The 24,016-nt window shown below is 39.7% G+C and overlaps 1 pseudogene; it reads right to left on the reverse strand.

The window, feature by feature from the left end:
- Positions 1-500: 500 nt before the first annotated feature.
- The window catches only part of LOC143116905 (NACHT, LRR and PYD domains-containing protein 12-like), a 68,792-nt pseudogene continuing 45,276 nt past the window's right edge, over positions 501-24,016 (reverse strand).

A 24,016-nucleotide genomic window follows, 5' to 3' on the forward strand; every position in this document is an offset into this window, starting at 1 on the left:
GTAGTGATACAAAACTTTTTCTAAAAAGAAAGAACAGAAAAAAATAAAATAGAGATATGTGATGGTTAAAAACAAGTTAATTGACGAATTCATGGAATACTGGATGATGAAATCAATTTATGTTGAAAATATTCAACATTTTAAGTCATCCGGGTCACTTTTGACCCAGGTTATGCATTAAAGGGTTACGGGTCCGTAGAAAGTAAACTGATGCGCCATCTTCACCAGACTAGAGGAGCTGGGAGACCAAGAAAGATTTTCTGTGATGTGGACCCCAAGGAACATAGAGGGAGATGAGGGAGAGAGAATGAGGAGTGGAGGAGGGAAATGAGAGGAGACAGAGACAGAGGAGGAGAGGAGACAGAGGGAAGGAAGGGTTAGAAAGAGAGAGGAAGGAAAAGAGGGAGTAGAGAGAGAGAGAGGAAGAGGGGACAGAGAGGCAGAGAATGAAAGACAGAGAGAGAGTGGAAGAGAAGGGAGGAGGACTGAGATAAAGGGAGTAGAGGAGTAGAGACTAAGAGAAAGGGTGACAGGTTGACATACCTGTTGGAGGAGGAGCTCATGTGATCTGGCACAGGGACACTGAGGAGTCATAATAAAGCCTAAACCCTGGATAGAGGGGCTCAGTGAATGTGGAGTGGAACGTGTGCAGGTGGGTGAGTGTGTCAGTGGAGACGCTGTAGAAGGACAGAGTGCCGGACGGCCAGTCCAGGTAAACTCCTACTGTTCTGGAGCGGGAGGATGGGGCAGGTATGTCAGTGTGTTTCTTATTGTGGCAGACAGAGTAACTGTCAGGAGAGCAGCTCAGACTCCAGGACTTGGCATTCCGTCCCATTGTGGCGTCATAACCACTCCCTTTCCTCTTGATGCTTTTATAGGCCACAGATATAACAGCTCCATCACTCCACTCAGCCTCCCAGTAGCAGCGTCCAGACAGACCCTCTCTACACAACACCTGAGGATACACGTCAAATCTCTCTGGGTGGTCAGGATACGGCTGCTCCTCACTCACACGTGTCACCTTTCTGTTCCCCTCAGAGAGAGAGAGATTTCTGTCTGCTGTGTTTGGGTCCAATGTGAGCTCACAGGCATCTGCAGACAAGAGGAGAGGAGAGAACATGAACACCCACACACACACACACACACACACACACAAACAAACAAACACACACACACAAACACAAACACACACTCCAACACACACACATATACACACAGAGACCAATAAACACACTCCTACAAACACACACACACACACACACAAACACATATACACACTCCAACACACACACATATACACACAGAGACCAATAAACACACTCCTACAAACACACACACACACACACAGCCCTACACACATTCAAACATACCATGCTAAAACATGTGAATGTGAATGATCACAAAAACTAAATAAATAAAAACTTACATCTGAGCAAACGTGGTCGTGTTCTGTCTAAGGAAGCATGGTCAGTTCTGTAAGAAAAACAAAATGTCATGCATATGTTACATTTGACAGATGTCAACACTGCTGTTTTTTTTTGTTTGTGCCACCTGTGAAGGTTCTATCTTTAACATTAAGTCACCTTCAAAGATGCTGCCACAGAACGTAGAGTAAAATTTTGAAGCAAATTCAAGTACCACAAATACTATGATATACCCAAGCCACACCCTTAGAAAAACATATTTCTCAAGTCATGGTAGCATATTTTAAGCCTAGAAAGTTTGAATGAGCTTAAACACTTTGCAATCTTCAGAAAATGCTGCTTAAAAAGCAGGGGGGCGGGTGTAGTTTTATTAGCTAGAGAGCTAATATTTGGGACTATACCTATTAAGAAGTGTGTGAACCTTGATTTTTTTTCAGGCAGATCTGTGATGGTCGAGTGGGTAGATTCGTACGTTTGGCATGTAATGATCCATGAAGTAAAAAGCCCCGACACTGTCTGTATTGTACATATATTACATTATTATGACCGCCGCGCAGCGAAGCGGCGGTCATATAGGTTTAGTCAGATTTTTTTTTTTTTTTTTTTCGCATGTCCAAATTTCCGTCAATGAGTCCCGGGACACTGAAAGACCGGGGTAGACGAAACTTGGTGGGCATGTAACCCCATATGGATAGCATGGAACCATCGTTTTTCGTTTTGATCTGTAGCCCCCCCGCTGGACTGCACCCCCCGAAAGGAGGGTAGGGCAGACACAGTTTTCTGTGAATATCTCGAGAACCGTAAGGTTTAGGAGGACCATTTTTTTTTTTGTAAGTTGATCTCAAGGGGCCATGTCAACCCATTCCATAACCACTCATTTCATGTATAGCGCCACCTAGTTAAACACAAAAAAGTAAAAATGAGGTGTTGTAATCGCAGGTATCTGTGACCTAACATAGTCAAAACTGCACGAAATTGGAAGTGTAGGATCATTATGACACCCTCTGAATGCACGCCAAGTTTCGTGGAATTCCGTTCATGGGGGGCCACACAATAAATTAATTTATGTTACTATACACCAACTGGCCTGTAGGTGGCCGGAGACAGTTTTTTGTGAATATCTCGAGAACCGTAGGGCCTAGGAGGTCCACCTTTTTTTTGTATGTTGATCTCAAGGGGCCATGTCAACCCATCCCATTACCACTTATTTCATGTATAGCGCCACCTAGTTAAAAATGAAAAAGCAAAAATGTAGGTGTTTTCATCACAATATCTCTGGCTGACATGGTCAAAACTGCACGAAATTGAAAGTGTAGGATCATTATGACACCCTCCGAATGCATGCCAAGTTTTGTGTACTTTCGTTCATGGGGGGCCTTACAATAAAATAATTTATGTGTACATTTAGTGATGTACACCAACAAGGATTCCCGGGACACTGAAAGACCGGGATACACAAAACTTGGTGGGCATGTACCCCCACATGGATAGCATGGAACCGTCATTTTTCGTTTTGATCTGTAGCCCCCCCGCTGGACTGGACCCCCCGAAAGGAGGGTAGGCCAGACACAGTTCTCTGTGAATATTGAGAACTGTAGGGCCTAGGATGACCATTTTTTTTCCGTATATTTGCCTCCAGGGGTCATGTTAACCCATTTCATGTGCACACATGTGCACAAACAGATACACACGCACACATTCACAGTAATCATACGTATGACATATACTCACACAGTAGACATATGTACGCTTCCATGCACAGGCACATACGCAGGCACACACACAAGCACGCACACACACACACACACACACACTCACACACACACACACCCACACACATAACATAAACATAACACAAACAATCAAGAATTTCTCAGAATTATGAACAGGCAAGATGGAGGTGGGGTTGTATAAAATGAATTTTACATGTGAAATCTATGAACTAATCATGTTTTGGGACTTGTTGTCTAGCAGATACCAGTGAGAATTGAGTGTGGATAATGTAATTTAGTGAGACAGTTAGAATCATATAGGCCTTTCAGCGTGATTTCTTTTTGTGGAAAAAATGTGCTGGACTGGGCGGCGGTCATATTTTGTACCGCTCTGCGGTACATCTAGTTTAATCAGGGACCACCAGCAACGCCTTCACGGCCCACCTGTGGGTCACGGACCACGTGTTGTGAACTATGAATTACTGATTGCTTGTTGTACTACTTTATTTGGTTACTGACAGTGATAATTACGGTGGTTGACAGGTGCAAACAACTTGCAACTTATGACAACAGATGTAAATCAACAAACACGTGCAAATAGATAAAACACAACCAACTTAAGAAAACATTTTCATTTGGTAACACGTGCACATCATTTAGAAAACGCGCTGCAAATTCAGACAACGCTTACATTTCAGAAATGTGTAAAATGAAAATTCACAACACATGAAATTCACAACACAACAGAAGTGTTTCCAGGGGACACTTAAAAGTGAACAGGTGGCAAACGGGTGTGACAACGATAGCTCCTGTTTTTAAAAATCAGGCTTGAAATGTAAGAATTTGGGTTTATCTTAACATTTTAATGGCACTTAAAAGTGAGGAACACCTCTCCTTTACTGTCTGTACATATGTAGTTTGCCACCTATTCAGAGGTGTTCATCACTTTTAAGTGTCCCCTGGAAACATTTCCGTTGTGTTGTGATTTTCTTAGCACATTTCTGAATTGCGTGTTGTGAATTGGCAGCTCGTTTCTGAAATAAATGTTTTCTGAATTTGCAGTGCATTTTCTAAATTATGTGCACGTGTTGTCAAATGAAGATGAAGATGTGTTCTTAAGTGTTTGTGTTCTGTCTATTTGCACGTGTTTTGTTGATTTGCATTTGTTGTCATAAATTCCACATCGTTTGCACCTGTTGGCCACCGTAGATAATAGGCCTAATGGATTTTTAACTTGGTTAAATTTGTCCCAATATACATAATTAAAACCTCCCTTCACAAAACCAGGTAGATCGATGGCACTCTTCAAGATATATAATTAAATTTAACAATAATAAATAATACAGTTTAAGTTTATTAACTCATTGAATGCCAAGCTGTTTTCGGGAGCTTTGTCCTAGAGTGCCAGCAATCTAGACCATTGTTGATGATTTTTGTACAGCCACAGCATATTCTGTGTTATAGCTATGAACACGTTCAATAGCTCGATTAAAAGGTAATACTTTAAGCATTCAGTGGGTGCAAACCGTGTATTTCTACACGCCTCTGTTCCTGAGAAATCCCAAGCTAAACAGTGGCTAGTTTTCATCAAAATCACTGTTTTTTTTCTAGAAATGGAGATATAACGTCTTTCATGAAATATGAAGTGTTGCCTGTTACTTACTCGTGTAAACATTCCGGGAAGTGATCAGTGAGACCTGGCGAGACTGCCACCTCGTGATAGACCCACGAAAATGGCCTGGTTTTGACCTGACGTGCATGCGTCACTGATTCGACCCAAAGCGGCAACCGAGTTATGATAAAATGTCCAGATTGTGCGTTTTCATGAGTTTCACGATCGTCATATATTTCATTTCTATTCATCACAGAGTTCCCAAAATCACATATAAGGTGTGTTAGAGTGTCTAGTTTCGTAATTAAAAAAAAAAAAGCTAAAAACGTAATATTACGTTTTTGGCACTCAACGCATGCACTCAATGAGTTAATTAGGCTAGTTCATGAAAACGCCGCCACCAGGTTTCGGCCTTCATCAGGGCAGAACAGAGACACGAGACAAGAGGTGCCACCTATCTATCTAACCGGTCTAATGTCGATCAGCTGGAAAAAGAGGGGCATGCTCAAGTGGAGGAAGACATATACTAATCAGTTAACACCTAAAGATAAATTCAACTAGCCTAACTAATAAACTTTTTTAATGATGTGATTCTAACAAATGCCCCACATAAATATCAGGGTATCTGCACATTTTCTAAGTCCAAATACCACGGCAAAAAAGATACATATGACAACTTAAAACTGTTTTATGCAATAGTTTTTTTTCTACTAATTTTAACACCCTCCCCGTTTTAGATGTCTACAGAAGTTACCAATATATTTTGACGAAATACAATCATTTTGTATGAATTACCTTCACAGCTATAAATACCCAACTTTAGGGTCTGGGCTGCTTGCTTTTGAAGCTGGCTGTACATATCTGGTTGTGCTACTAGTTGAGACTGACTGTTCTTCACCTGTATCTGTAGTAGAGCCTAGGCTACTTGCCAAACATGTGTACTGGACTGGATTCCCTTCAATTTGTTTTCAAAGGTAGACTAAGCTATTTAAATATTTGAATAGGCCTACTTTATATAATTTACTATGTGCATCTATTGTCCCATATGCAGCACAGCAAATCAAAGTTGATCCACTACTTTAAATTTTGCACACCAGTTGTATTTAAACCAACCAAAGCTTGACTGAAACATTGTAAAACCATTGACTTAAAATTTTTAAAGGTTTTAAAAAAATGTATGGGAAAAGTGAAACCACCGCATTAATTAAGAGACAGGTCCTCCTCACATGTTCCTGCTGAAAAAAACTGGTTTCATGTCAAGCACGATAGATAAATAGACTTCATTCTTGCACTGTTGCACTGTTTGACTTACTCATTTGCACCATCACCATGACACTCACTCACACAGAGCACCTCACCTTACCTTACTATGCACAGAGAATCACAGGCTCAGTCCCTGCCTCAGTCATTGCAAGCGCCTCTTGATTGATTAAGCACCCACTATGTGGATACTGTTTATTAGAATTGATTTAGATTAAGTGTTATTTAGTATAATTTGTATTTTAGTATATTTAGTATATTCTTATCTTCGACCGTCCTTATTGCTTAGTTGTGTTTTTTATTTTTTTATATTATATACTTTTAATTTGTTTTTCTGCTGTTAGTGAATGTGTGTGTGTTGTCTGTATACTACTTAGACCTTGAATTTCCCCTGGGATCAATAAAGTATATATCTATCTATCTATCTATTGGCATATTCTGTAATGATATTAGTGATCATTGTACTATTGCCTGTGTTAGTAACTGTAAGCTTCCTAAAACTAAGCCACGATATATCTTTAAGAGGAATTGACCATTCACAAAAGCCATGCCCCCTAGTAATTGTTACTACGCCCGTCAAACAGACCGGAGTTGACTAGAACTTCAATGGTAGCTGTTAAGACTGTCTGTAAAAGTTACAGCATAAGAGGCTCTCTTAGAGAGCCACGGACCTGATTTAATTTACAATCCGTCAAAAGACTCCAATATGACATGGAGACACATGTGTAAAAATTCATATCTAGCTTTGTTGGGTGACAAACTTAAACGCGAGGCGAGTGTGATTCTTTTTATCAGTGTTAGATTATGGTGACTTAATATACATGTATGCCTCTCTGGGCCTCCTAAAGGAACTGGATGTTGTGTATCACTCTACCTTGCGGTTTGTAATAGGAGCACCTTCTAGAACACATCACAGCATGCTATATGAAAAGGTTCAATGGATTTCATTGCATTTAAGAAGAAAAATACATATTTTAATCTTCATAGCAAAGGCCTTAATGGTAGCCTAGAAATCTAGACGCACCCTAGCGGCAGCAAATTAATTTGCTCAGCCTGTACGTCTAGTATCGAACCATAGAAATTTCTATTGGCTTAACACCGTGGATGTTCTCCAATCACAGCGCCCTATTTCGTTAGAGAGTCTTAAGGCGGGCTTAACAGGATAACGGCAGTCCTGCGACGGTGAACAACAAGGAAGGTGGCTATGGCGAACGAAGAGCGGTTGTTTAAATCGGCGTTGGCGTCAACTTTGGAGGAGTTGGACTTGTGCTTTTCTTTGAAAGTAGAGCAACACAATGCACTTAAGTCATTCCTTTCGAAGAAGGATGTATTTGCCGTTTTGCCGACCGGATACGGATATGATCGTAGCGCTGGCCTATTGCATGCCAAGGCAGTTTGAAAGACAATTCTCTGCCCGCCCCTTGGATTAAGCAGGTGAATGATTCGATTCCAGACTATACATGTCAATGATATAGGATGGCCCGCCAGGCTACCTTAATGGGCAAACTTCCCAGTTATATTTGTAGTCTTTTTGTCATTTTGCTCTTCTACATACAACACCCGTTCCTCAAACAAGCACCTCCTACAGTCTCCAACTTCACAAACAAAACCGGGGAAATCTGCTTTCTCATCCTTTGCACCACATCCCTGGAATGAACTACTACATAAACTCAACTTGGACTCCTTACCCTCCTTTTAAAAGTATTTTAAAGCCGACTTACACTGAAGTGAGTGTCACTGCTTCTAGTGTTCTATTTTATTCTAATGTATTTTAGCTCTCCCTAGTCTTTGTTGACTCTGTGTCCTCTGTGTTAGTGTACTATTGATGTCTTTGCTCTGTACACATGTCCCATGTTGTAATTTCTTTGTTTTTCTAATTTAAACAGTTGCTGGCATCTTGACCAGGACTCTCTGGCATAAGAGACACTGTGTCTCAATGGGACCTTCCTGGTAAAATAAAGGTAAAGAAATGAATGTTGAAACTTTACATTCATTTTACAACACTGGAATTCTCACATAGATAAGTTGAAGACATATTTAAGATGACAGGAAAGTGACCATGTCTATTGCATCATTGAGCCCAGGGTATGTATCGACTTATCTAACTGTGGGGGAATACGGTGAATAAGCTAAAGTCCCAAAACATTGGTGTGGAAATGGAATTGGCCTGGCATCTGAAAGGCATTCACATTTGGTAAATAGTGGCAAATGTTTGTGGCAAAATATGCATTCTCTGAACAGTTAGATTTAAAACAATTTGGTGTAAAGAGTCCATTTTAACAGTAACCCTTCGTCCAGCTCCACTGAGTGTTCAGAAATGTTTTGCGGAGAACTCAAGACAAACACAAAACTGTTTGCAAAGGTTCCTAAACATTTGGTTATGTTTGGAAATTTGAATCTCTAAATATTTGTATGATTGGATGCTGCATCAAAGAGATAACAAATATACTTCAGTGTAAAGCAGCTATTACAATACACATTTGAAAATAGGCTACTACACTGGATATGAAGAAATAACTACGGTCTCCGCAATGGACATAATGTCTAAATTGTGCAACACTGGGGTTTCTTTCCGAACATACTTAAGTATCTCCAGTTTACAGACAGGATCCTCCAGTCTAGCAGTTAACAGCTTCAGTCCTGATTCTCCAGGATGATTGTAACTCAGATCCAGCTGTTTTACATGGGAGGGGTTTGAAGTCATCGCTGAAGCCAGAAAACCACAACCCTTCTCTGAGATGAGACAATCGGAGAGCCTGAGAGAGAGACAGAGAGAGATAGAGAGAGAGAGAGAGAAAGATAGAGAGATAGAGTGAGAGATATTGTCTTTTTCATTGTTTTTTTATGCATACAAGACCGAGGCTGTGGAACGCCCTTTCCTGACCACATGTGGGACCGACAGACTACAGATGTTTTTAAACGAAACCTAAAAACATATCTTTTTAAAAAGGTTTTTGCTAAATGTATTTTATAGGTTTTCCTTTTTATGTTGGATGGAATCCACTATCTTGAATTCTCCTGGCTTCTTCTTCTTCTTAGTATTATTATAGTGGATGGAATCCACTATCTTGAAATTCCCTTTTTTTTCATTATTATAACCTTTTCTTTTTACCTTTTCAAAAATGAATGCAGCTCTACTGTTGTGTAGGTCTGGAATTGGGCAAGAGAGTTATTTTGAGTTAGTTTTTTTGAAAAGTGTATACTTTTTGAGAAATAGGGGATTAAAAATGCATGACATCACGAATGGGTCTCATTTAGAAGGGTTGTAAAGTAATCAGGTGCAGGCCCCCCTGCATACAATCAGGCGCTCCCTAAACTAGTCCTACACATCCTGTAATTAATTGCTTTTGAACCACACTGTTCAATTCTCTTCAAGACAGTTTACGTTCTTGGTGTCTGCTTCGTCCAACAAACTACGACGAAACAGACGTTTTCCTACCACACCCAATGTAAGTTACAATTAATTTGTATTTTCTATTCGAATGGAGTATCTATGTGAAGTAACACATAAACAAGTAAGCAAGCAAGCTGGTGTTACCTGACACCAACACACTCATAGCTGCTACGTCTAGAGAGGATGTTACGTTTAATTCTAGTAAGTTAGTCTGATAATATTGATATTACGTCGAGTAAGTTCAGAACTTGATTAAGCGATAACCGAGGATTCAGTAGGTAAGTTACATTACGTTAGCTAGACCTCGGGAATGTTTCTAGGTTCATGGTTGTGTGCAGTGGGGCTGTAGTGCTAAGCTTCACACTCAAATTGGTAGCCGCCTTTCTTAGCGATAGCTGGCCTGATGAGGGAAATGGCCTTCTATGGTAAACAGTCACTGGCTGAAACTTAGCCTTCGATTTGAACTACGTTTGTATGAGTGGTAGGTTGTGGCGTAAAATGACTTGATTGTAGGCTTAGCTGTTAGTTTGTTGTTAAGTTAAACATATTTATTAGCCTAGAAATCTAGACGCACCCTAGCGGCAGCAAATTACATTTGCTTCCAGGGTTAGTCTAGCAACTCTCCGTTGGCTTGTGAGCTTGAAAAATTAAACTTCTATCAGGCCAATCAAATAGTGTATAGAGTCGTTTGGTTGATTGAGTTGCAACGGTTTGGCTTGAATTCCCTGCTACTTGAAAACAAATAAGATGGATGTTGCTGTTGGTGAACAGTGTGACACGAGTTAAGCTTTTATTAAGTTGGCAAAAGTTTGAACTAGCCAACTAGCTCCGCTGATGGGAAACGCATGGGATTCATAGCGCTGTCCTATTGCGTGCAGAGGGAATTTGAAAGACAACGGATTATCCCGCCCCTCGGACTGAGCACTGCGAATGGTGAGTGCCCAGACCCTACATTTTAATATGGGACTGGCTCGTCAGGCTACATATTTATCTAACCACTGTCTCTTTTTCCCCTTCTATTTCTGTTAGGTGCCGCTTCACTCTGCTACTGGAGGATCAGGCTGACTGCAACTGCTATGAATGATAGACTGAATGGATGACAGGAGAGCACAGCACATGTGAATTTCTAGATGAAGAGTGAATAAATGCACTTGCTTAACTGATAACAAGTTGTCAATGATTATTTATGCAAGCTTGTGTAGCCTAAACCAGACATACCTAGGCCTAGCCAAATTTATCCTGGCTGTAGATAACGCAGGATATGAATTTCCCAATATTTTGCCAGATTAGGCTAATAGTGGTTTACTGAGGTTTAATATCAAGGGAAATACCATTGAAATCATGTTGATCTTTAGTTTGGTTGTAGTTTCAACATTGTTTCAATATTAATTTTAGTGGAAATACCGTTGAAATCTTGTTGATTTGTAGTTAGAATTTCAACATTGTTTCAATATTAATGAACGGTGCAAAAGTAGAATTGCAAAATGTAGAATTAATGTTGCAGTGCAACGTTGATTCAATTATTTTATCATTGACAAAGTAATATTGACTTAACATAGATTCAATGACTAATTGCTATCTGGGTGCAGAATGAACAGTCATCAACACCAACTGAAAGCCCCGTTTTGCAGGTAGCCTATTGCATTGCATACAATTAGGCTTTCTCTGAACTACATTTTCCAAAGGCCAGCTTTCATGCTTGTCACAACTTCAGAATGGCTTGATGTTAGCCAAGAAATCTAGACACACCCTAGCTAATTTAATTTGCTGCCTAGGCTAGTCTAGCAACTCTCCATTGGCTTGTGAGCTGGACAAATTAAACTTTGATAGGGCCAATCACATCATGTATAGAGTCGTTAGGCGGGCTTAACATAATGATTGATGGCAGAGTTGAAACGGTTTGAATTCCCTGCTACTTGCAGCCGTGGCCTACTGGTTAGCGCTTCCGACTTCTAACCGGAGGGTTGCCGGTCGAAACCCTGACCAGTGGGAACGGCTGAAGTGCCGCCTTCATTAGCGAGGTTGATGGAATACCCCCCAGCTGTCTTCAGTTACTGTTTGTTCGAAGGTATTTCTGCCTTAAGTTTTGTCTTAAGCAAATGGATCCCCTTCATGATCCTCTTTCTGATATGTTGCTGATTGGATCATAAACGGCCACAGCAACGAAGAGGAATGACTGATAATGACTGACTCTTCTGTATTATTGTGTTACATGCTCCAAATGTAAAGCACTTTGAGCTGCATTCTGTGTATGAAAGGTGCTATACAAATAAAGCTTATTATTATTATTAATCATGACATCTAGTGGAGTGAAGAAGACTCTCCAGGAAGTAGGCATATCATTATCCAAGTCTACCATAAAGAGAAGACTTCACAAGAGCAAATACAGAGGGTTCACCACAAGGTGCAAACATTTCATAAGCCTCAAGAATAGAAAAGACTGATACGAGTTTGCCAGAACACATTTAAAAAAGTCCGCCCAGTTCTGGAACAGCATTCTTTGAACAGCTAAAAGTAAGTTCAACCTGTACCAGAATGATGGGAAGAGAAAAGTATGGAGAAGGCTTGGAATAGCTCACACCACATCATCTTATTCAGTTATTTTGGAATAATGAATTGTGCTAAAGAGCTACATGTTATTCATTTGAACAATAAGAGCTTGCCACCTAAAATTGATTTATTAAGTGCCTGGCTTACCTATAATAATCACTTCATCTGAAACTTGGCTAAACAGCAATATTCCTGATGATGAAGTCTAACTTAACAATTATCTATTTAGAAACGATAGCGCCTCAAGAGGTGGGGGCCTCTTAATATATGTATCCTCAAATCTAACTGCAGAACTTGTTCTTCCAAATGAGAATCCCGGCATTTTGAAGGCCTTTTCGTTAAAATATTTTTTTTATGAAAATATTTATAAACCTCCATCTGCTCCAGCAGTAACTACTGAGTGTATCTTGTCTACCATTAATTCTTTAGACTGCACCAGTGAAAAGATCTTATTAGGTGTCTTCAATTCTAATTGGCTGGATCGCTCCTCTCAAAAAGATTGCAATCTCTTTAACAGCATAAATCTAACTCAACTTATAACTGAACCCACTAGATTAGATCGAGCATGCATTCCAGTGTTTCCCATACATTGACTAATCTGTGGCGGGGCGCCACAAAATAAAAATCGGCCGCCACACATAAATATTCTATGTTTAATTTAATTTAAATTAAATTAAATATAAGATCAAATCCTTCCATTGCCATTGAGCTGCGCTTTTTGCGCACGCAGCCTTTCCTTACCCCGCCCCGCTCTCTCTCGTAGCCCGCTGCCCCTCCTCTGCATGTGCATTTAACAAAATATTCACCATTGTTGAAGGATTGTTGTTGCCACATAGAAGCATTGCATAGAAGACGTCTGGCTAAATTGCTATTAAATCCGCTTAGCATCGTGACCATGCTGCGCAAATTTGTTCAAAACTGCTGCATTGAAGTTAACTCTGCTAAGATCTTATCACAACATAGTAGGCTACATTGAAGAGACTAAACTAAATTAAGTTATGCAATCAAGCAGTATCTCAAAGTTAACGTTAGAATACTGTTTGGATGCCGAGCATGCTTAGCCTACTTACAGCAGCTTGTACATTTCTTTGAAGGTCTCATTTTATTGACTCTGTTTGCAAAATCCCGATGTAAATGGAAAAGTGTTTTCCAAAACTCAAAAGTGCTTGTCCCAAGGAGAAGTACGAACCTTTATTTTAACTATGTAGAAAACGTTATGAATTGCATCTACACATCAGCAGCCTTTAAACTGTGTTACAATTGCAATTTGCAAGGGTTCCCTCAAGTGACAGGCACTCAATTAGACCTATACACTACCAAGACGATGCCCCCCCCCCTTGTCCAAGTCAGCTACCGCCACAAATTGAATCCAATTCTGTGGGAAACACTGCATTCCAATTGCTTAAGACAAAATTTAAGGCAGAAAGACCTACAATCAAACAGCAACTGAAGACAGCTGCAGTCAAGGCCTGACAAAGCATCATTGAGGAGGAAACCAAATGTTTAGTGATGTTTGCTGTATGGGTTCCAGACAGCAGGCAGTAACAAACTGCAAAGGATTCTCAACAAAGTATTAAGAACAAACATTTTATTTATCATTATATTTATTTGTTCTATCACTTTAGGTCCCTTGAAATGAGGGAACTACTGTATGTATGAAAATGTTTGCAATTCCTGAATTCTTCCTCCAATTCTGATGTAAATACTCTTAAAGTCTGCACTTCAATTTCATCTGGATTATTTAATTTCAAATTCATTGTGGTAGCGTACAAGGCCAAAATTACGAAAATTGTGTCACTGTCCAAATATTTCTGGACCTAACTGCATAAGTAGGGTAGGATGTTAATTGCTACTTTTTTCATTTGGCTAACCAGTTGATCGACTGATATGTTGTCTTGTTTTCCTCTAACTAATGCGGAAATATAAGACTAAGAAATGTCTGCACCTACCTTAATGTGCATATTCTACAGCTGGAACTGGACAGTCCCTTAGAGAGAAGCTGGACTCCAGAATCCCCCAGGTCATTGTCACTCAAGTCCAGCTGTTGCAGGGAGTTTGGTGACTGTAGAACTGAAGCCACAATCTCGCAATATTTATCTGTGAGTTTACAACCAGCAAGCCTGCATAAGAACACATCAGATCAGATAACTACTGTCACCATACTCAGCAGCTGGTCAAATAATTCACATACACATATTTAGTATAAATTATCACCACATGTTGTCCCTGCAGCTATCTATTTTGCTTGTTTCATTTCTTGCTAGGTGCTATTCAGGATATGAGCTCATGAATATGCCTACATATTTATGCATTTTAGAATTTAGGGAAGACTTGTTAAACAAAATGGTATTTTAATATTTTACACTATACACATTATTTTTTATTATCTATCTCTCTTTTCTCTTTTCTTAATATATTTTCACTGGTTTCCCTTATATCTCCCTATCTGTATCCGCCATTGTCCTGTGTCTTGTAGACTGGCTCTGCAGAGCTGCAGTGTAGTTACTCCAAAATTCTGGAGTGAGGAGAACCAGGAGTTCCGGTTGAAAGATAGGGACTCAAGCCACAGACACAGACACAAGCTGTTGGCGGTGGCAGCCATTAAATCCACAAGGGAAGCAAGACTGGTGTTTTTAAACCAAGATAGGAAGATATAAGGGAAATGGATAAAAACAGCAGATCTAGCTACCCACTGACACAACTCCTCAAAGCCTGGTAAGAAGATTCAAGAATTTACTTAAAGTCTTAACAGCAAAATGAGTCTCAGCAGAAATAGTGACTACTTTTTTTGATTATTGAATGACGATAGCAGAGAGCAGATCCAGTCAGTGTCCTATAGGCCAAAGAGAGAGATTTAAATTTAATTTTGGCAACTATAGGGAGCCAGTGGAGAGTAACTAGGAAAGTAGTTACATGTGTCCTCTTTGGCAGATTGAAGACCAGGTATGCTGCAGCATTCTGAATCAGTTGAAACAATCTTATAAACAGGTAGGCCAGCTAACAGTGAATTACAATAGTACAGCTTGGAGATGACCATGGCCTGTACAAGACGTTGTGTAGAAACTTGTGACAGATCAGGTTTGATCTTTCTAATCTTGTAAAGGATAAACCAACATGATTTTGCAGTTGAGGCTACATGCGAAGAGAGAAGTTAAGTTGGTCATCAATTACGATGCCCAAGTTACATGCTGATCTATTTGGGGTCAGTCAAGATGAGTCAAGCTGGATGTTAATCTGTTGGGGTGGTTTGACAGATGTCAACCACTGTTGCTTTTCTGTTTGTGCCACCTTTGAAATGCAAGGTGATTTATTATTCCACAAATAGTCTGCTGCCATATATGTTTCCCCTGATATAAAGTAATGAAGTAACTCTCTTTCCAGCTGTCTTTATTGCATACACATGTCCCAAGGTGACAACTCAAGGCCCCTCTAGTTCTCAGCAAGAGACGATCATGTAGTAAAAAGCCCCGACACTGTCTGTCCTGATTATAGTTAGGAAACAACCTGAGGACTACCTTTGAACAACAAATGCAATTTCCAACAGTGAGAACTCCATTATTATTATTTAATGCAAGATCAGGGACCACCAGTAAAACCTTTAGGGACTACATGTTGTGAACCCTGAATTAATGATTTGTTTGTTGTATTACTTTCTTTGGTTACTCACAGTGATAACAGACCTAATTAATATTTAACTCGGTTAAATTTGATCTACTTCATAAGTTTTATGATATACAGAATTAATACATCCACCTCCCCTTCACAAAATTAGGTAGATCCAAGGCACCCTTCAAGTTCTAAAATGAAAAGGCTTTAAAGGCTAGTTCATTCTTGAACCAATAAAAACACCACCAACATGTTTCGGCCAAAAATGGTCTTCATCAGAGCAAGACAGATAAACAAGACAAGAGGTGGTACCTATCTATTTAACCGGTCTAATGTTGATCAGCTGGTAGAGAAGGAGTATGCTCAAGTGGAGGAGGAAACATATTAATTAATTAACCCCTAAAGATAGATTGAAACTGCACAATAATTTTACAACACTGATGTTGTCACATAGATAAATTGAAGACACATTTAAGATTGCAGGAAAGTGACCATGTATATTGCATCATTGAGCCCAGGGTATGTATCAACTTATCTAACTCTGGGGGAATATGGTAAATAAGCTAAAGTCCCAAAAAAGTTGCCTTGTGTCTTTAAGCATTAGTTAATAGCCCCCTGTCAGACAATCAGAAAATAATAGTTTTTGTCTCCCGGGATAAATAGCTCCCTGTCCTTCTTCGTAGCTCCTTGTCTTTCTGGTAATCTCAAAGCCTGGAATTTGAGAGGTGTTCAAATTTGGCAAATAGTGGCAAATGTTTGTGGCAAATATGCGTTCTCTGAACAGTTAGATTTAAAACAATTTGGTGTAAAGAGTCTATTTTAACAGTAACCCTTCATCCAGCTCCACTGAGTGTTCACGCATGTTTTGCGGAGAACTCAAGACAAACAGAAAACTGTTTGCAAAGGTTCCTAAACATTCAGGGAATTTGAATCTCTAAATATTTGAATTATTGGATGCTGTATCAAAGAGATAAGATGTATACATCAGTGTAAAACAGCTATTACAATACACATTTGAAAATAGGCCACTACACTGGATATGAAGAAATATCTACGGTATCCACAATGGACACAATGTATACATGTGCAACGCTGGGGTTTCTTTTCGCACATACTTAAGTATCTCCAGTTTATAGGTAGGATGCTCCAGTGTGGCAGATAACAGCTTCAGTCCTGATTCTCCAGGATGATTGTAGCTCAGATCCAGCTCCTTTAGATGGGAGGGGTTTGAAGTCAGAGCTGAAGCCAGAAAACCACAACCTTTCTCTGAGATGAGACAATCAGAGAGCCTGAGAGAGAGAGAGAGATTTCATTGTTTTTTCATGCATACTACTGGTGACAATGTATCTCAGGACATTCCCATTTGGACACTCCGCTTTTTGGTCTCAATTGTCCAATGTGAACATTCCATTCATTCACAGCAAGAGAGCAGCGATTTCATTACATCACATTTTGACAGCTATTGAGTGACAAAATGGAGTAAGTACAATAGGGTGAATGTTCAATTAGCATATTATGACATATAGACAAGTGAGTGGGCTCTACAAAATACTGCGTGCACAAGCACATCTTTGTCCCTGAACGTGGCTCCCCAGTGAAGTGTTACGTTTTAACTATTGGAAGATTTGAACTATTTTCGGGTGGAGGATGAATGAAAAAAAAAATTAGTGCGAAACCGTTAGAAAACATAATTTGGTGTCTTTTAAAGCAACACCAAAGAGTTTTTTGTACCTTAATATAATGTTTCCAAAATAGTTTCAGTGGTTCATCAACCGGGTTAATGGCACTTCTGCATTCGCTTCGCGGCCCTCTATCGTCTATAACCACACTATGTAAGTTTGCCAGATTGGGTAGCGGGTCTGTAGTTTGATGGAATGAGACATAAGAACTAGACTAGACTAGTTGGTAGTAGAACTGTTGCATGAAAGCAATATGGCAAAGTGGCATTGGTAGCAGATATAGCCAGAGTCTTTCTAATGAGGAGACACAGCACTCCAAAAATCCTCCATAAAAAATGCATAGGGTTAGTTTCTGTGGCAAAACGTCGACATGTGAATACATTGAGCCAATCATGTGTTGTGTTGTGAATACATTGAGCCAATCATGTGGTGTGTTGTGAAAACATCGTGCCAATCATGTGTTGTGATCTCGCTGCTGGAGCAAGATTGGTGTCATGAAGCCTTGCGCAAGCACAGTTCTGCCGAAATAGATGCCCAATAAGTGCCCAAAAAGCGTTGCAATTTGGCCACCGAGTGGAGGGACTTGCCTAAAAGGACTTGGCTATGATTACCTGCAGCACGAGGCAGAATAAAAGCCATGGCGATATGTGCTACCAATGCTATGCTTACTTGTGCCATATTGCTATTTTATTCCACTACTTGGTTGAATTTCCCATTGTCCTGCATAATTTAGAACGTGTATTAACCATATGCTATTTGCACACCTATGAAGTAGATCCAATTTGTTGGCCATATCATACTTGTATATTAATTCGCTGGTTGAGTTTAAATTAACCGTCACAATGCATCCAAGCTATACAATACAGACGTTCAGCACATAGTAACATCGTAGCATATGATGGACATGGATTTTAGCTAGTTGGATGACATGTAGGCAAAGTAAAATACCGATGTTTCAAAGCTAAGGTTCATCAGAATCCTGAGATATGCCTGTGTGACAACAGGAAAGATGGAACTAACGACTCACCTTTGGCCATAGCAACCAGTCATTTAGAACTAGTAGGTAGCTCACAATAACCTCTAAATATGCTTATTTTGGTCAAATGTCTGAAGCATTTGGTCCAACAGTGATATTTCAAGTTCCTGTGTTAACTTTATTTGGGTGTGATCGCGGCACAAAAATCATAATCATTAACTCACAATCAGAAGTGTTCGCGCATGCGTGATAAAATCAGTTAATTTTGCCATCGAGATGGGTGTTACAACTGACCGGCACAGGTCATGTTTTTATTTTCATTTAATTGCATTTGCTGTGACTATATAAATCAAATGGCACTAATGTTAACTTGAAACAGATGGACTGAAGATATGAATGACATGTGACTGAAGTCCACATGCTCAAATTTCACAAAGCAAACTTAAACAAATCGTTGCAGTTTAAAAAAAAATCGCAATGCTTGAATTTTGCACCTTTTTGCACCTTTTTTTAACTCATTGAATGCCAAGCTGTTTTCGGGAGCTTTGTCCTAGAGTGCCAGCAATCTAGACCATTGTTGATGATTTTTGTACAGCCACAGCATATTCTGTGTTATAGCTATGAACACGTAGAATAGCTTGATTAAAAGGTGAGACTTTAAGCGCTCGGTGGGTGCAAACCGTGTATTTCTACACGCCTCTGTTCCTGAGAAATCCCAAGCTAAACAGTGGCTAGTTTTCATCAAAAACGCTGTTTTTTTCTAGAACTGGAGATATAACGTCTTTCATGAAATATGAAGTGTTGCCTGTTACTTACTTGTGTAAACATTCCGGGAAGTGATCAGCGAGACCTGGCGAGACTGCCACCTAGTGATAGACCCACGAAAATGGCCTGGTTTTGACCTGACGTGCATGCGTCACTGATTCAACCCAAAGCGGCAACCGAGTTATGATAAAATGTCCAGATAAAATGTCCAGATTGTGCATTTTCATGAGTTTCACTATCGTCATACAGTATATTTAATTTCCATTCATCACAGAGTTCCCAAAATCACATATAAGGTGTATTAGAGTGTCTAGTTTCGTAATTTAAAAAAAAAGCTAAAAACGTAATATTACGTTTTTGGCACTCAACGCATGGAAAGGAAAGCATAATATTACATTTTTGGCACTCAATGAGTTAATATCTCTGGTTGTATAGTAGACCATTCATATTTGGATGGCTGTAAGATTTTACATAATTACATGATATGTGTCTGTTTACGTTTCCGTAGCTACACCATATTTTGAGAATAAAACACTGTATAATAATACCGCTGTTACAATTGTACCAGTTCTCCCTGCGGCAGTTTGAGCTGCCAGTGGAGAAATTTGTTGATATGTGGCGGAAAGAAGTAGTTCTACAAACAATACAGTTTTAGAGTTTAAAACGTTTCCATTATAACAGGAAATGAACACAACGCAAGAGGCAACAATGGAATAATCAGGATAATGGACTTCACGCCATTCGACTAGACAAAGTTAATACACTTTTCTAGATGCTTTTCTCCGCTTCGCGTCGGGCCGTTTTTCTAGAACGTGTATTAACGTGTATTATTAGCCTGTCGTCCATTATCCCTTACATGAACTAATATGACACAGATTTGATCAGTTCAGACATTTTAAGATTAACAAATAAGCTCAAAAGTAGAATGACACCTGCACAAGAATAGAAGCCGGGTAGGATGCTAATTGCTACTTTTTTTTCATTTGGCTAGCCAGTTGATGTTCGACTGTTATGTTGTCATGGTTCTTCTAACTAATGAGGAAATTTAAGACAAACAAATGTCTGCATATACCTTAATGTGCATATTCTGCAGTTGGAATTGGTCAGTCCCTTAGAGAGAAGCTGGACTCCAGAATCCCCCAGGTCATTGTCACTAAAGTCCAGCCATTGCAGGAAGTTTGGTGACTGTAGAACTGAAGCCGCAATCTCACAATATTTATCTGTGAGTTTACAATCAGCAAGCCTGCATAAGAACACAACATCAGATCAGATCACTATCACCATCAGCTGGTCAAAGAATTCACATACACAGATTTAGTATAGTTTATCACCATGTGTTGTCACTGCAGCTATCGATTTTGTTTGTTTCATATGATTTCTTGCTAGGTGTATTTAGGATATGAGCTCATGAATAGGTCTACATATTTGTACATTTTAGAATTTAGGGAAGACTTGTTAAACAAAATGGCATTTTAATATTTTACACATTTCTTTTTTATTTATCTCTGTTTTCTCTATACATCTTATATTTTCACTCGTTTCTCCCTCTCTGTAGCTGCCATTATCCTGTGTCTCTTAGACTGGCTCTGTAGAGCTGCAGTGCAGTTACTCCAGAATTCTGGAGCGAGGACAGGAGTTCCGGTTAAGATGTGGGGGCTCGAGCCGCACACATGAGCCATTGGCGATAGCAGCAATTGGGCACCAGGCATAAAAACAGCAGATCTAGCTACCCTCTGACATAACTCTTCAAAGTAGGGTTGTCACATGCACTGGATTTCCCGGGATTGTTCTCTTTTTTGAGTGACTGTCCCGGATAATTAATATTTCCCGGGACACAAATTGTCCCGGTTTTTGGTGAAAATTAACTTCTGATGATAATTTCTGCTAGTTTCAAACGTTTTTGTTATTGGTTGTGTTTATCGTACATCAAATCCTATGTAGCCTACGTGCACAGACATAAAAGGCATGTTTTTTGTTGATTGGCAGCAAAAATAGAGTTTACATTAGAACCTAGCAACTACCGCACAACCACAGACCCCACTTTGTAGTTACACGTGCCTGACGTAGTTGCTCTGTAATAAGCCTATAGAAAGTGACAGCAGCAGGGAAAGGAGTTCAAAGCGTGTGCGTGTGTCTGCGTTAACGAGTGCATCAGAGCAAATATATGTAAGAAACTATAGGAAATGTTTCAACATTGTATTCAACACGCACATCACGCACAAGGGCAACAAGGGACAGAGAGGGTACCAAAATATTGCAAAATATTGCTCTCTTCGAGAATGTTTACAATGTTAAAATGCACCAACTTTGTGTTACATGCAAGGATGATAATGCAGCAGCATCATACTTGAACATTACTTACTCTAATTAATTGGGAAACGCATCTAGAGTGCGCACCAGAGAGAGGGAGAGATAGACTGGCCAGTTCCAGGTGTCATTGTTGATATCCCCTTTTAATATATGAAACTTATAACTGCTTGTAACAACTTAATATTATGCATAGTATTGTCCTCATGTTATCCTTGGGGTCAATTTGACCCCAAGCAACGTTTAACATCATAAAATATATGGTTCACTTTTTTTTGCTTCATGTTTCATGACTTTTCCTCAATTGAAGGGTACAACAGAGTTAGCATGAAATTTGTACAATAATTTCTTTTCAATGTCCTGTACAAATATTTTGTACATTGATGTTCCTTGGGGTCAGTTTGACCCCAGCTGTATGAAACATAGGATACATGAAAATTTGACACATTATGGATATTATTATTTGAATAGTATGAGAACATATTGTTATTGTCATTATTACATACACAAGTACATATTACATATAAGTCATTTTGGCAGGACTGTATAAGTCAAAAGGGGAAGCAACAGCAAGCCTTTGGGCTGCTGACACTGGATGGGCAATATTGCCAGCCTGGGTTCCAAGGTTCATAAAGGGGTGTGGGGGGGTGGGTTTGTTTTGTAGGGCTTTTGATGGTGGTTATTACACTCTTGTTAAGTACCTGTCACAAAAAACTGGGTAACAATATGAATTATAATCATTTTCTGAGGGTTTATTTAGCTGGAGTCAAATTGACCCCAAGGATAAAAAGTGTCAGTAAGATTTGAGGATAACACAAGGGTTAATATTGTGTTATCAATGTGGCACATACAAACATGGCTAGAGTTTATGGATTAGCCTTACAAGAGCTGGTGAAAGGGTTTTATGAGAAAGCTTAGACTGAGCGACCTTAGTGACAATGCACCATGTAGCCTAAGTTCAATAGCATACAATTAGCAGCATTTCTTAATATTTCTAACTTTTTAATTTATGATTTATAATTTATAATCTGTATATATATAATCACGTGATTTTCACAAATCAAATGTGGCAACCCTACTTCAAAGCCTGGCGATAAGATTCAAGAATTTTCTTGGAGTCTTAACAGTAAAACAAGGCTCAGCAGAAATAGTGACTACTTACTTTGGTTTACTCTTCTTGAACCAACATGCTTTCTTGTGTGAAAAACACTACCATTCACATTGATCAACATTCATAGAGGTCCTAAATAACTCATTCTTGTATAATTGATTAACCCAATAACTTAAGACATACAGAAAGGAAAGGAAGAACAGTTTAGATGCTTAGGGGGCAGCCGTGTCCTACTGGTTCGCGCTTCGGACTTGTAACCAGAGTGTTGCCGGTTCTAACCCTGACCATTAGGCACAGCTGAAGTGCCCTTGAGCAAGGCACCTAACCCCTAACTGCTCCCCGAGCGCTGCTGTTGTTGCAGGCAGCTCACTGTGCCGGGATTAGTGTGCGCTTCACCTCATTGTGTGTGTGCTGAGTGTGTTTCACTAATTCACGGATTGGGATAAATGCAGAGACCAAATTTCCCTCACGGGATCAAAAGAGTATATATACTTATACTTAAACAGTCTTGCACAAAACAGCATCAGTGAACATACTTTTGATCTCAATCGAAAGTTTGAAGTTGTTAACCCTCTAGGCGCCACTGTCGAGTTTACAAGATGCGGTACTGAATAAAACGGCCGATTTAGTCAAATAGGGTGTCATATTTCGTTCGACATCCACTCCACTAGATGGCAGACATGTCATACGTCATCCCCGAGTCCGAAAAAGGTCACGCTTTAAACAAAACTTTTGAGCTACAGCGCATTGAATCAGTGTGTGCAATACCGGAGGTAGTGTGCGTGTGAGCCACTTTGTCAGAGCGATATTGTCAACGTCAGCGAGTATTTGCATTAGATTATCGTCTAATGGCATCAAAAAAGTTTACCTGAAAGGAAGTGTTGGGTCTTCTACAGACATCCCAACCTCCAAAAAGTCATTTCAGGGAGGTATCACAAAGCCCCCCCCCCCCAAAAAAAAAAAAAAAGATTAATATGTTCAATAATGTCTAGTCAGGACAACAAATAAGGAAGGCCTATAGATATAAATTGTGAAAATAAAATATGTAGATTTTGGTAGTTTGGTCTTTTCATGTAGCCTTGGCAACTAGCCATCTAGTAGGCTATAGGCCTGAATAATATGCACATGAATTGACACTTGTTAAACTCATCTCAACATGTCTTTTGCAATCATTTAACCCGCTATGGACAATGCTAAAGTCACTGTTACAAACAGTGCAGGGTGCAAGACTAGGTCCATCATTATGCTTTACTCTATGAGACAAGGGTAGCCTACACTTTGAAATGGGTCTTATATTTACCTTTTTTTGAGGCACTGACTCTGCCATGACCCTCCTGTTCCTATACACTGAACTGATTAATTAAGTTCGGGAGAAAAGAGATAAAAGCCCGCCTACACTGAAAACTGATTGATTGATTTAGTGAAACAGGCCAATCAGGATGCTCTCTGTCTTGGATGCGCTCAGACACACACGCACCACCTCTCTCTCTCTCCCGTCGTGTGCGCGCTACACTCAGATGCACACGCAGTCTCGCATTTGATTTGATCTAATTTGCGGGCGTCAGGGAGCCGCTATCAATATGCGGGAGACTCCCGGAACTTCCGGGAGACTTGGGATGT

Source organism: Alosa pseudoharengus, unplaced genomic scaffold (genome assembly GCF_046254945.1).
Source record: "Alosa pseudoharengus isolate Yale_2024_CS ecotype anadromous, Long Island Sound unplaced genomic scaffold, YU_APseudo_1.1 YU_APseudo_1.1_scf_1, whole genome shotgun sequence".
Classification (NCBI taxonomy): Eukaryota; Metazoa; Chordata; class Actinopteri; order Clupeiformes; family Clupeidae; genus Alosa; species Alosa pseudoharengus.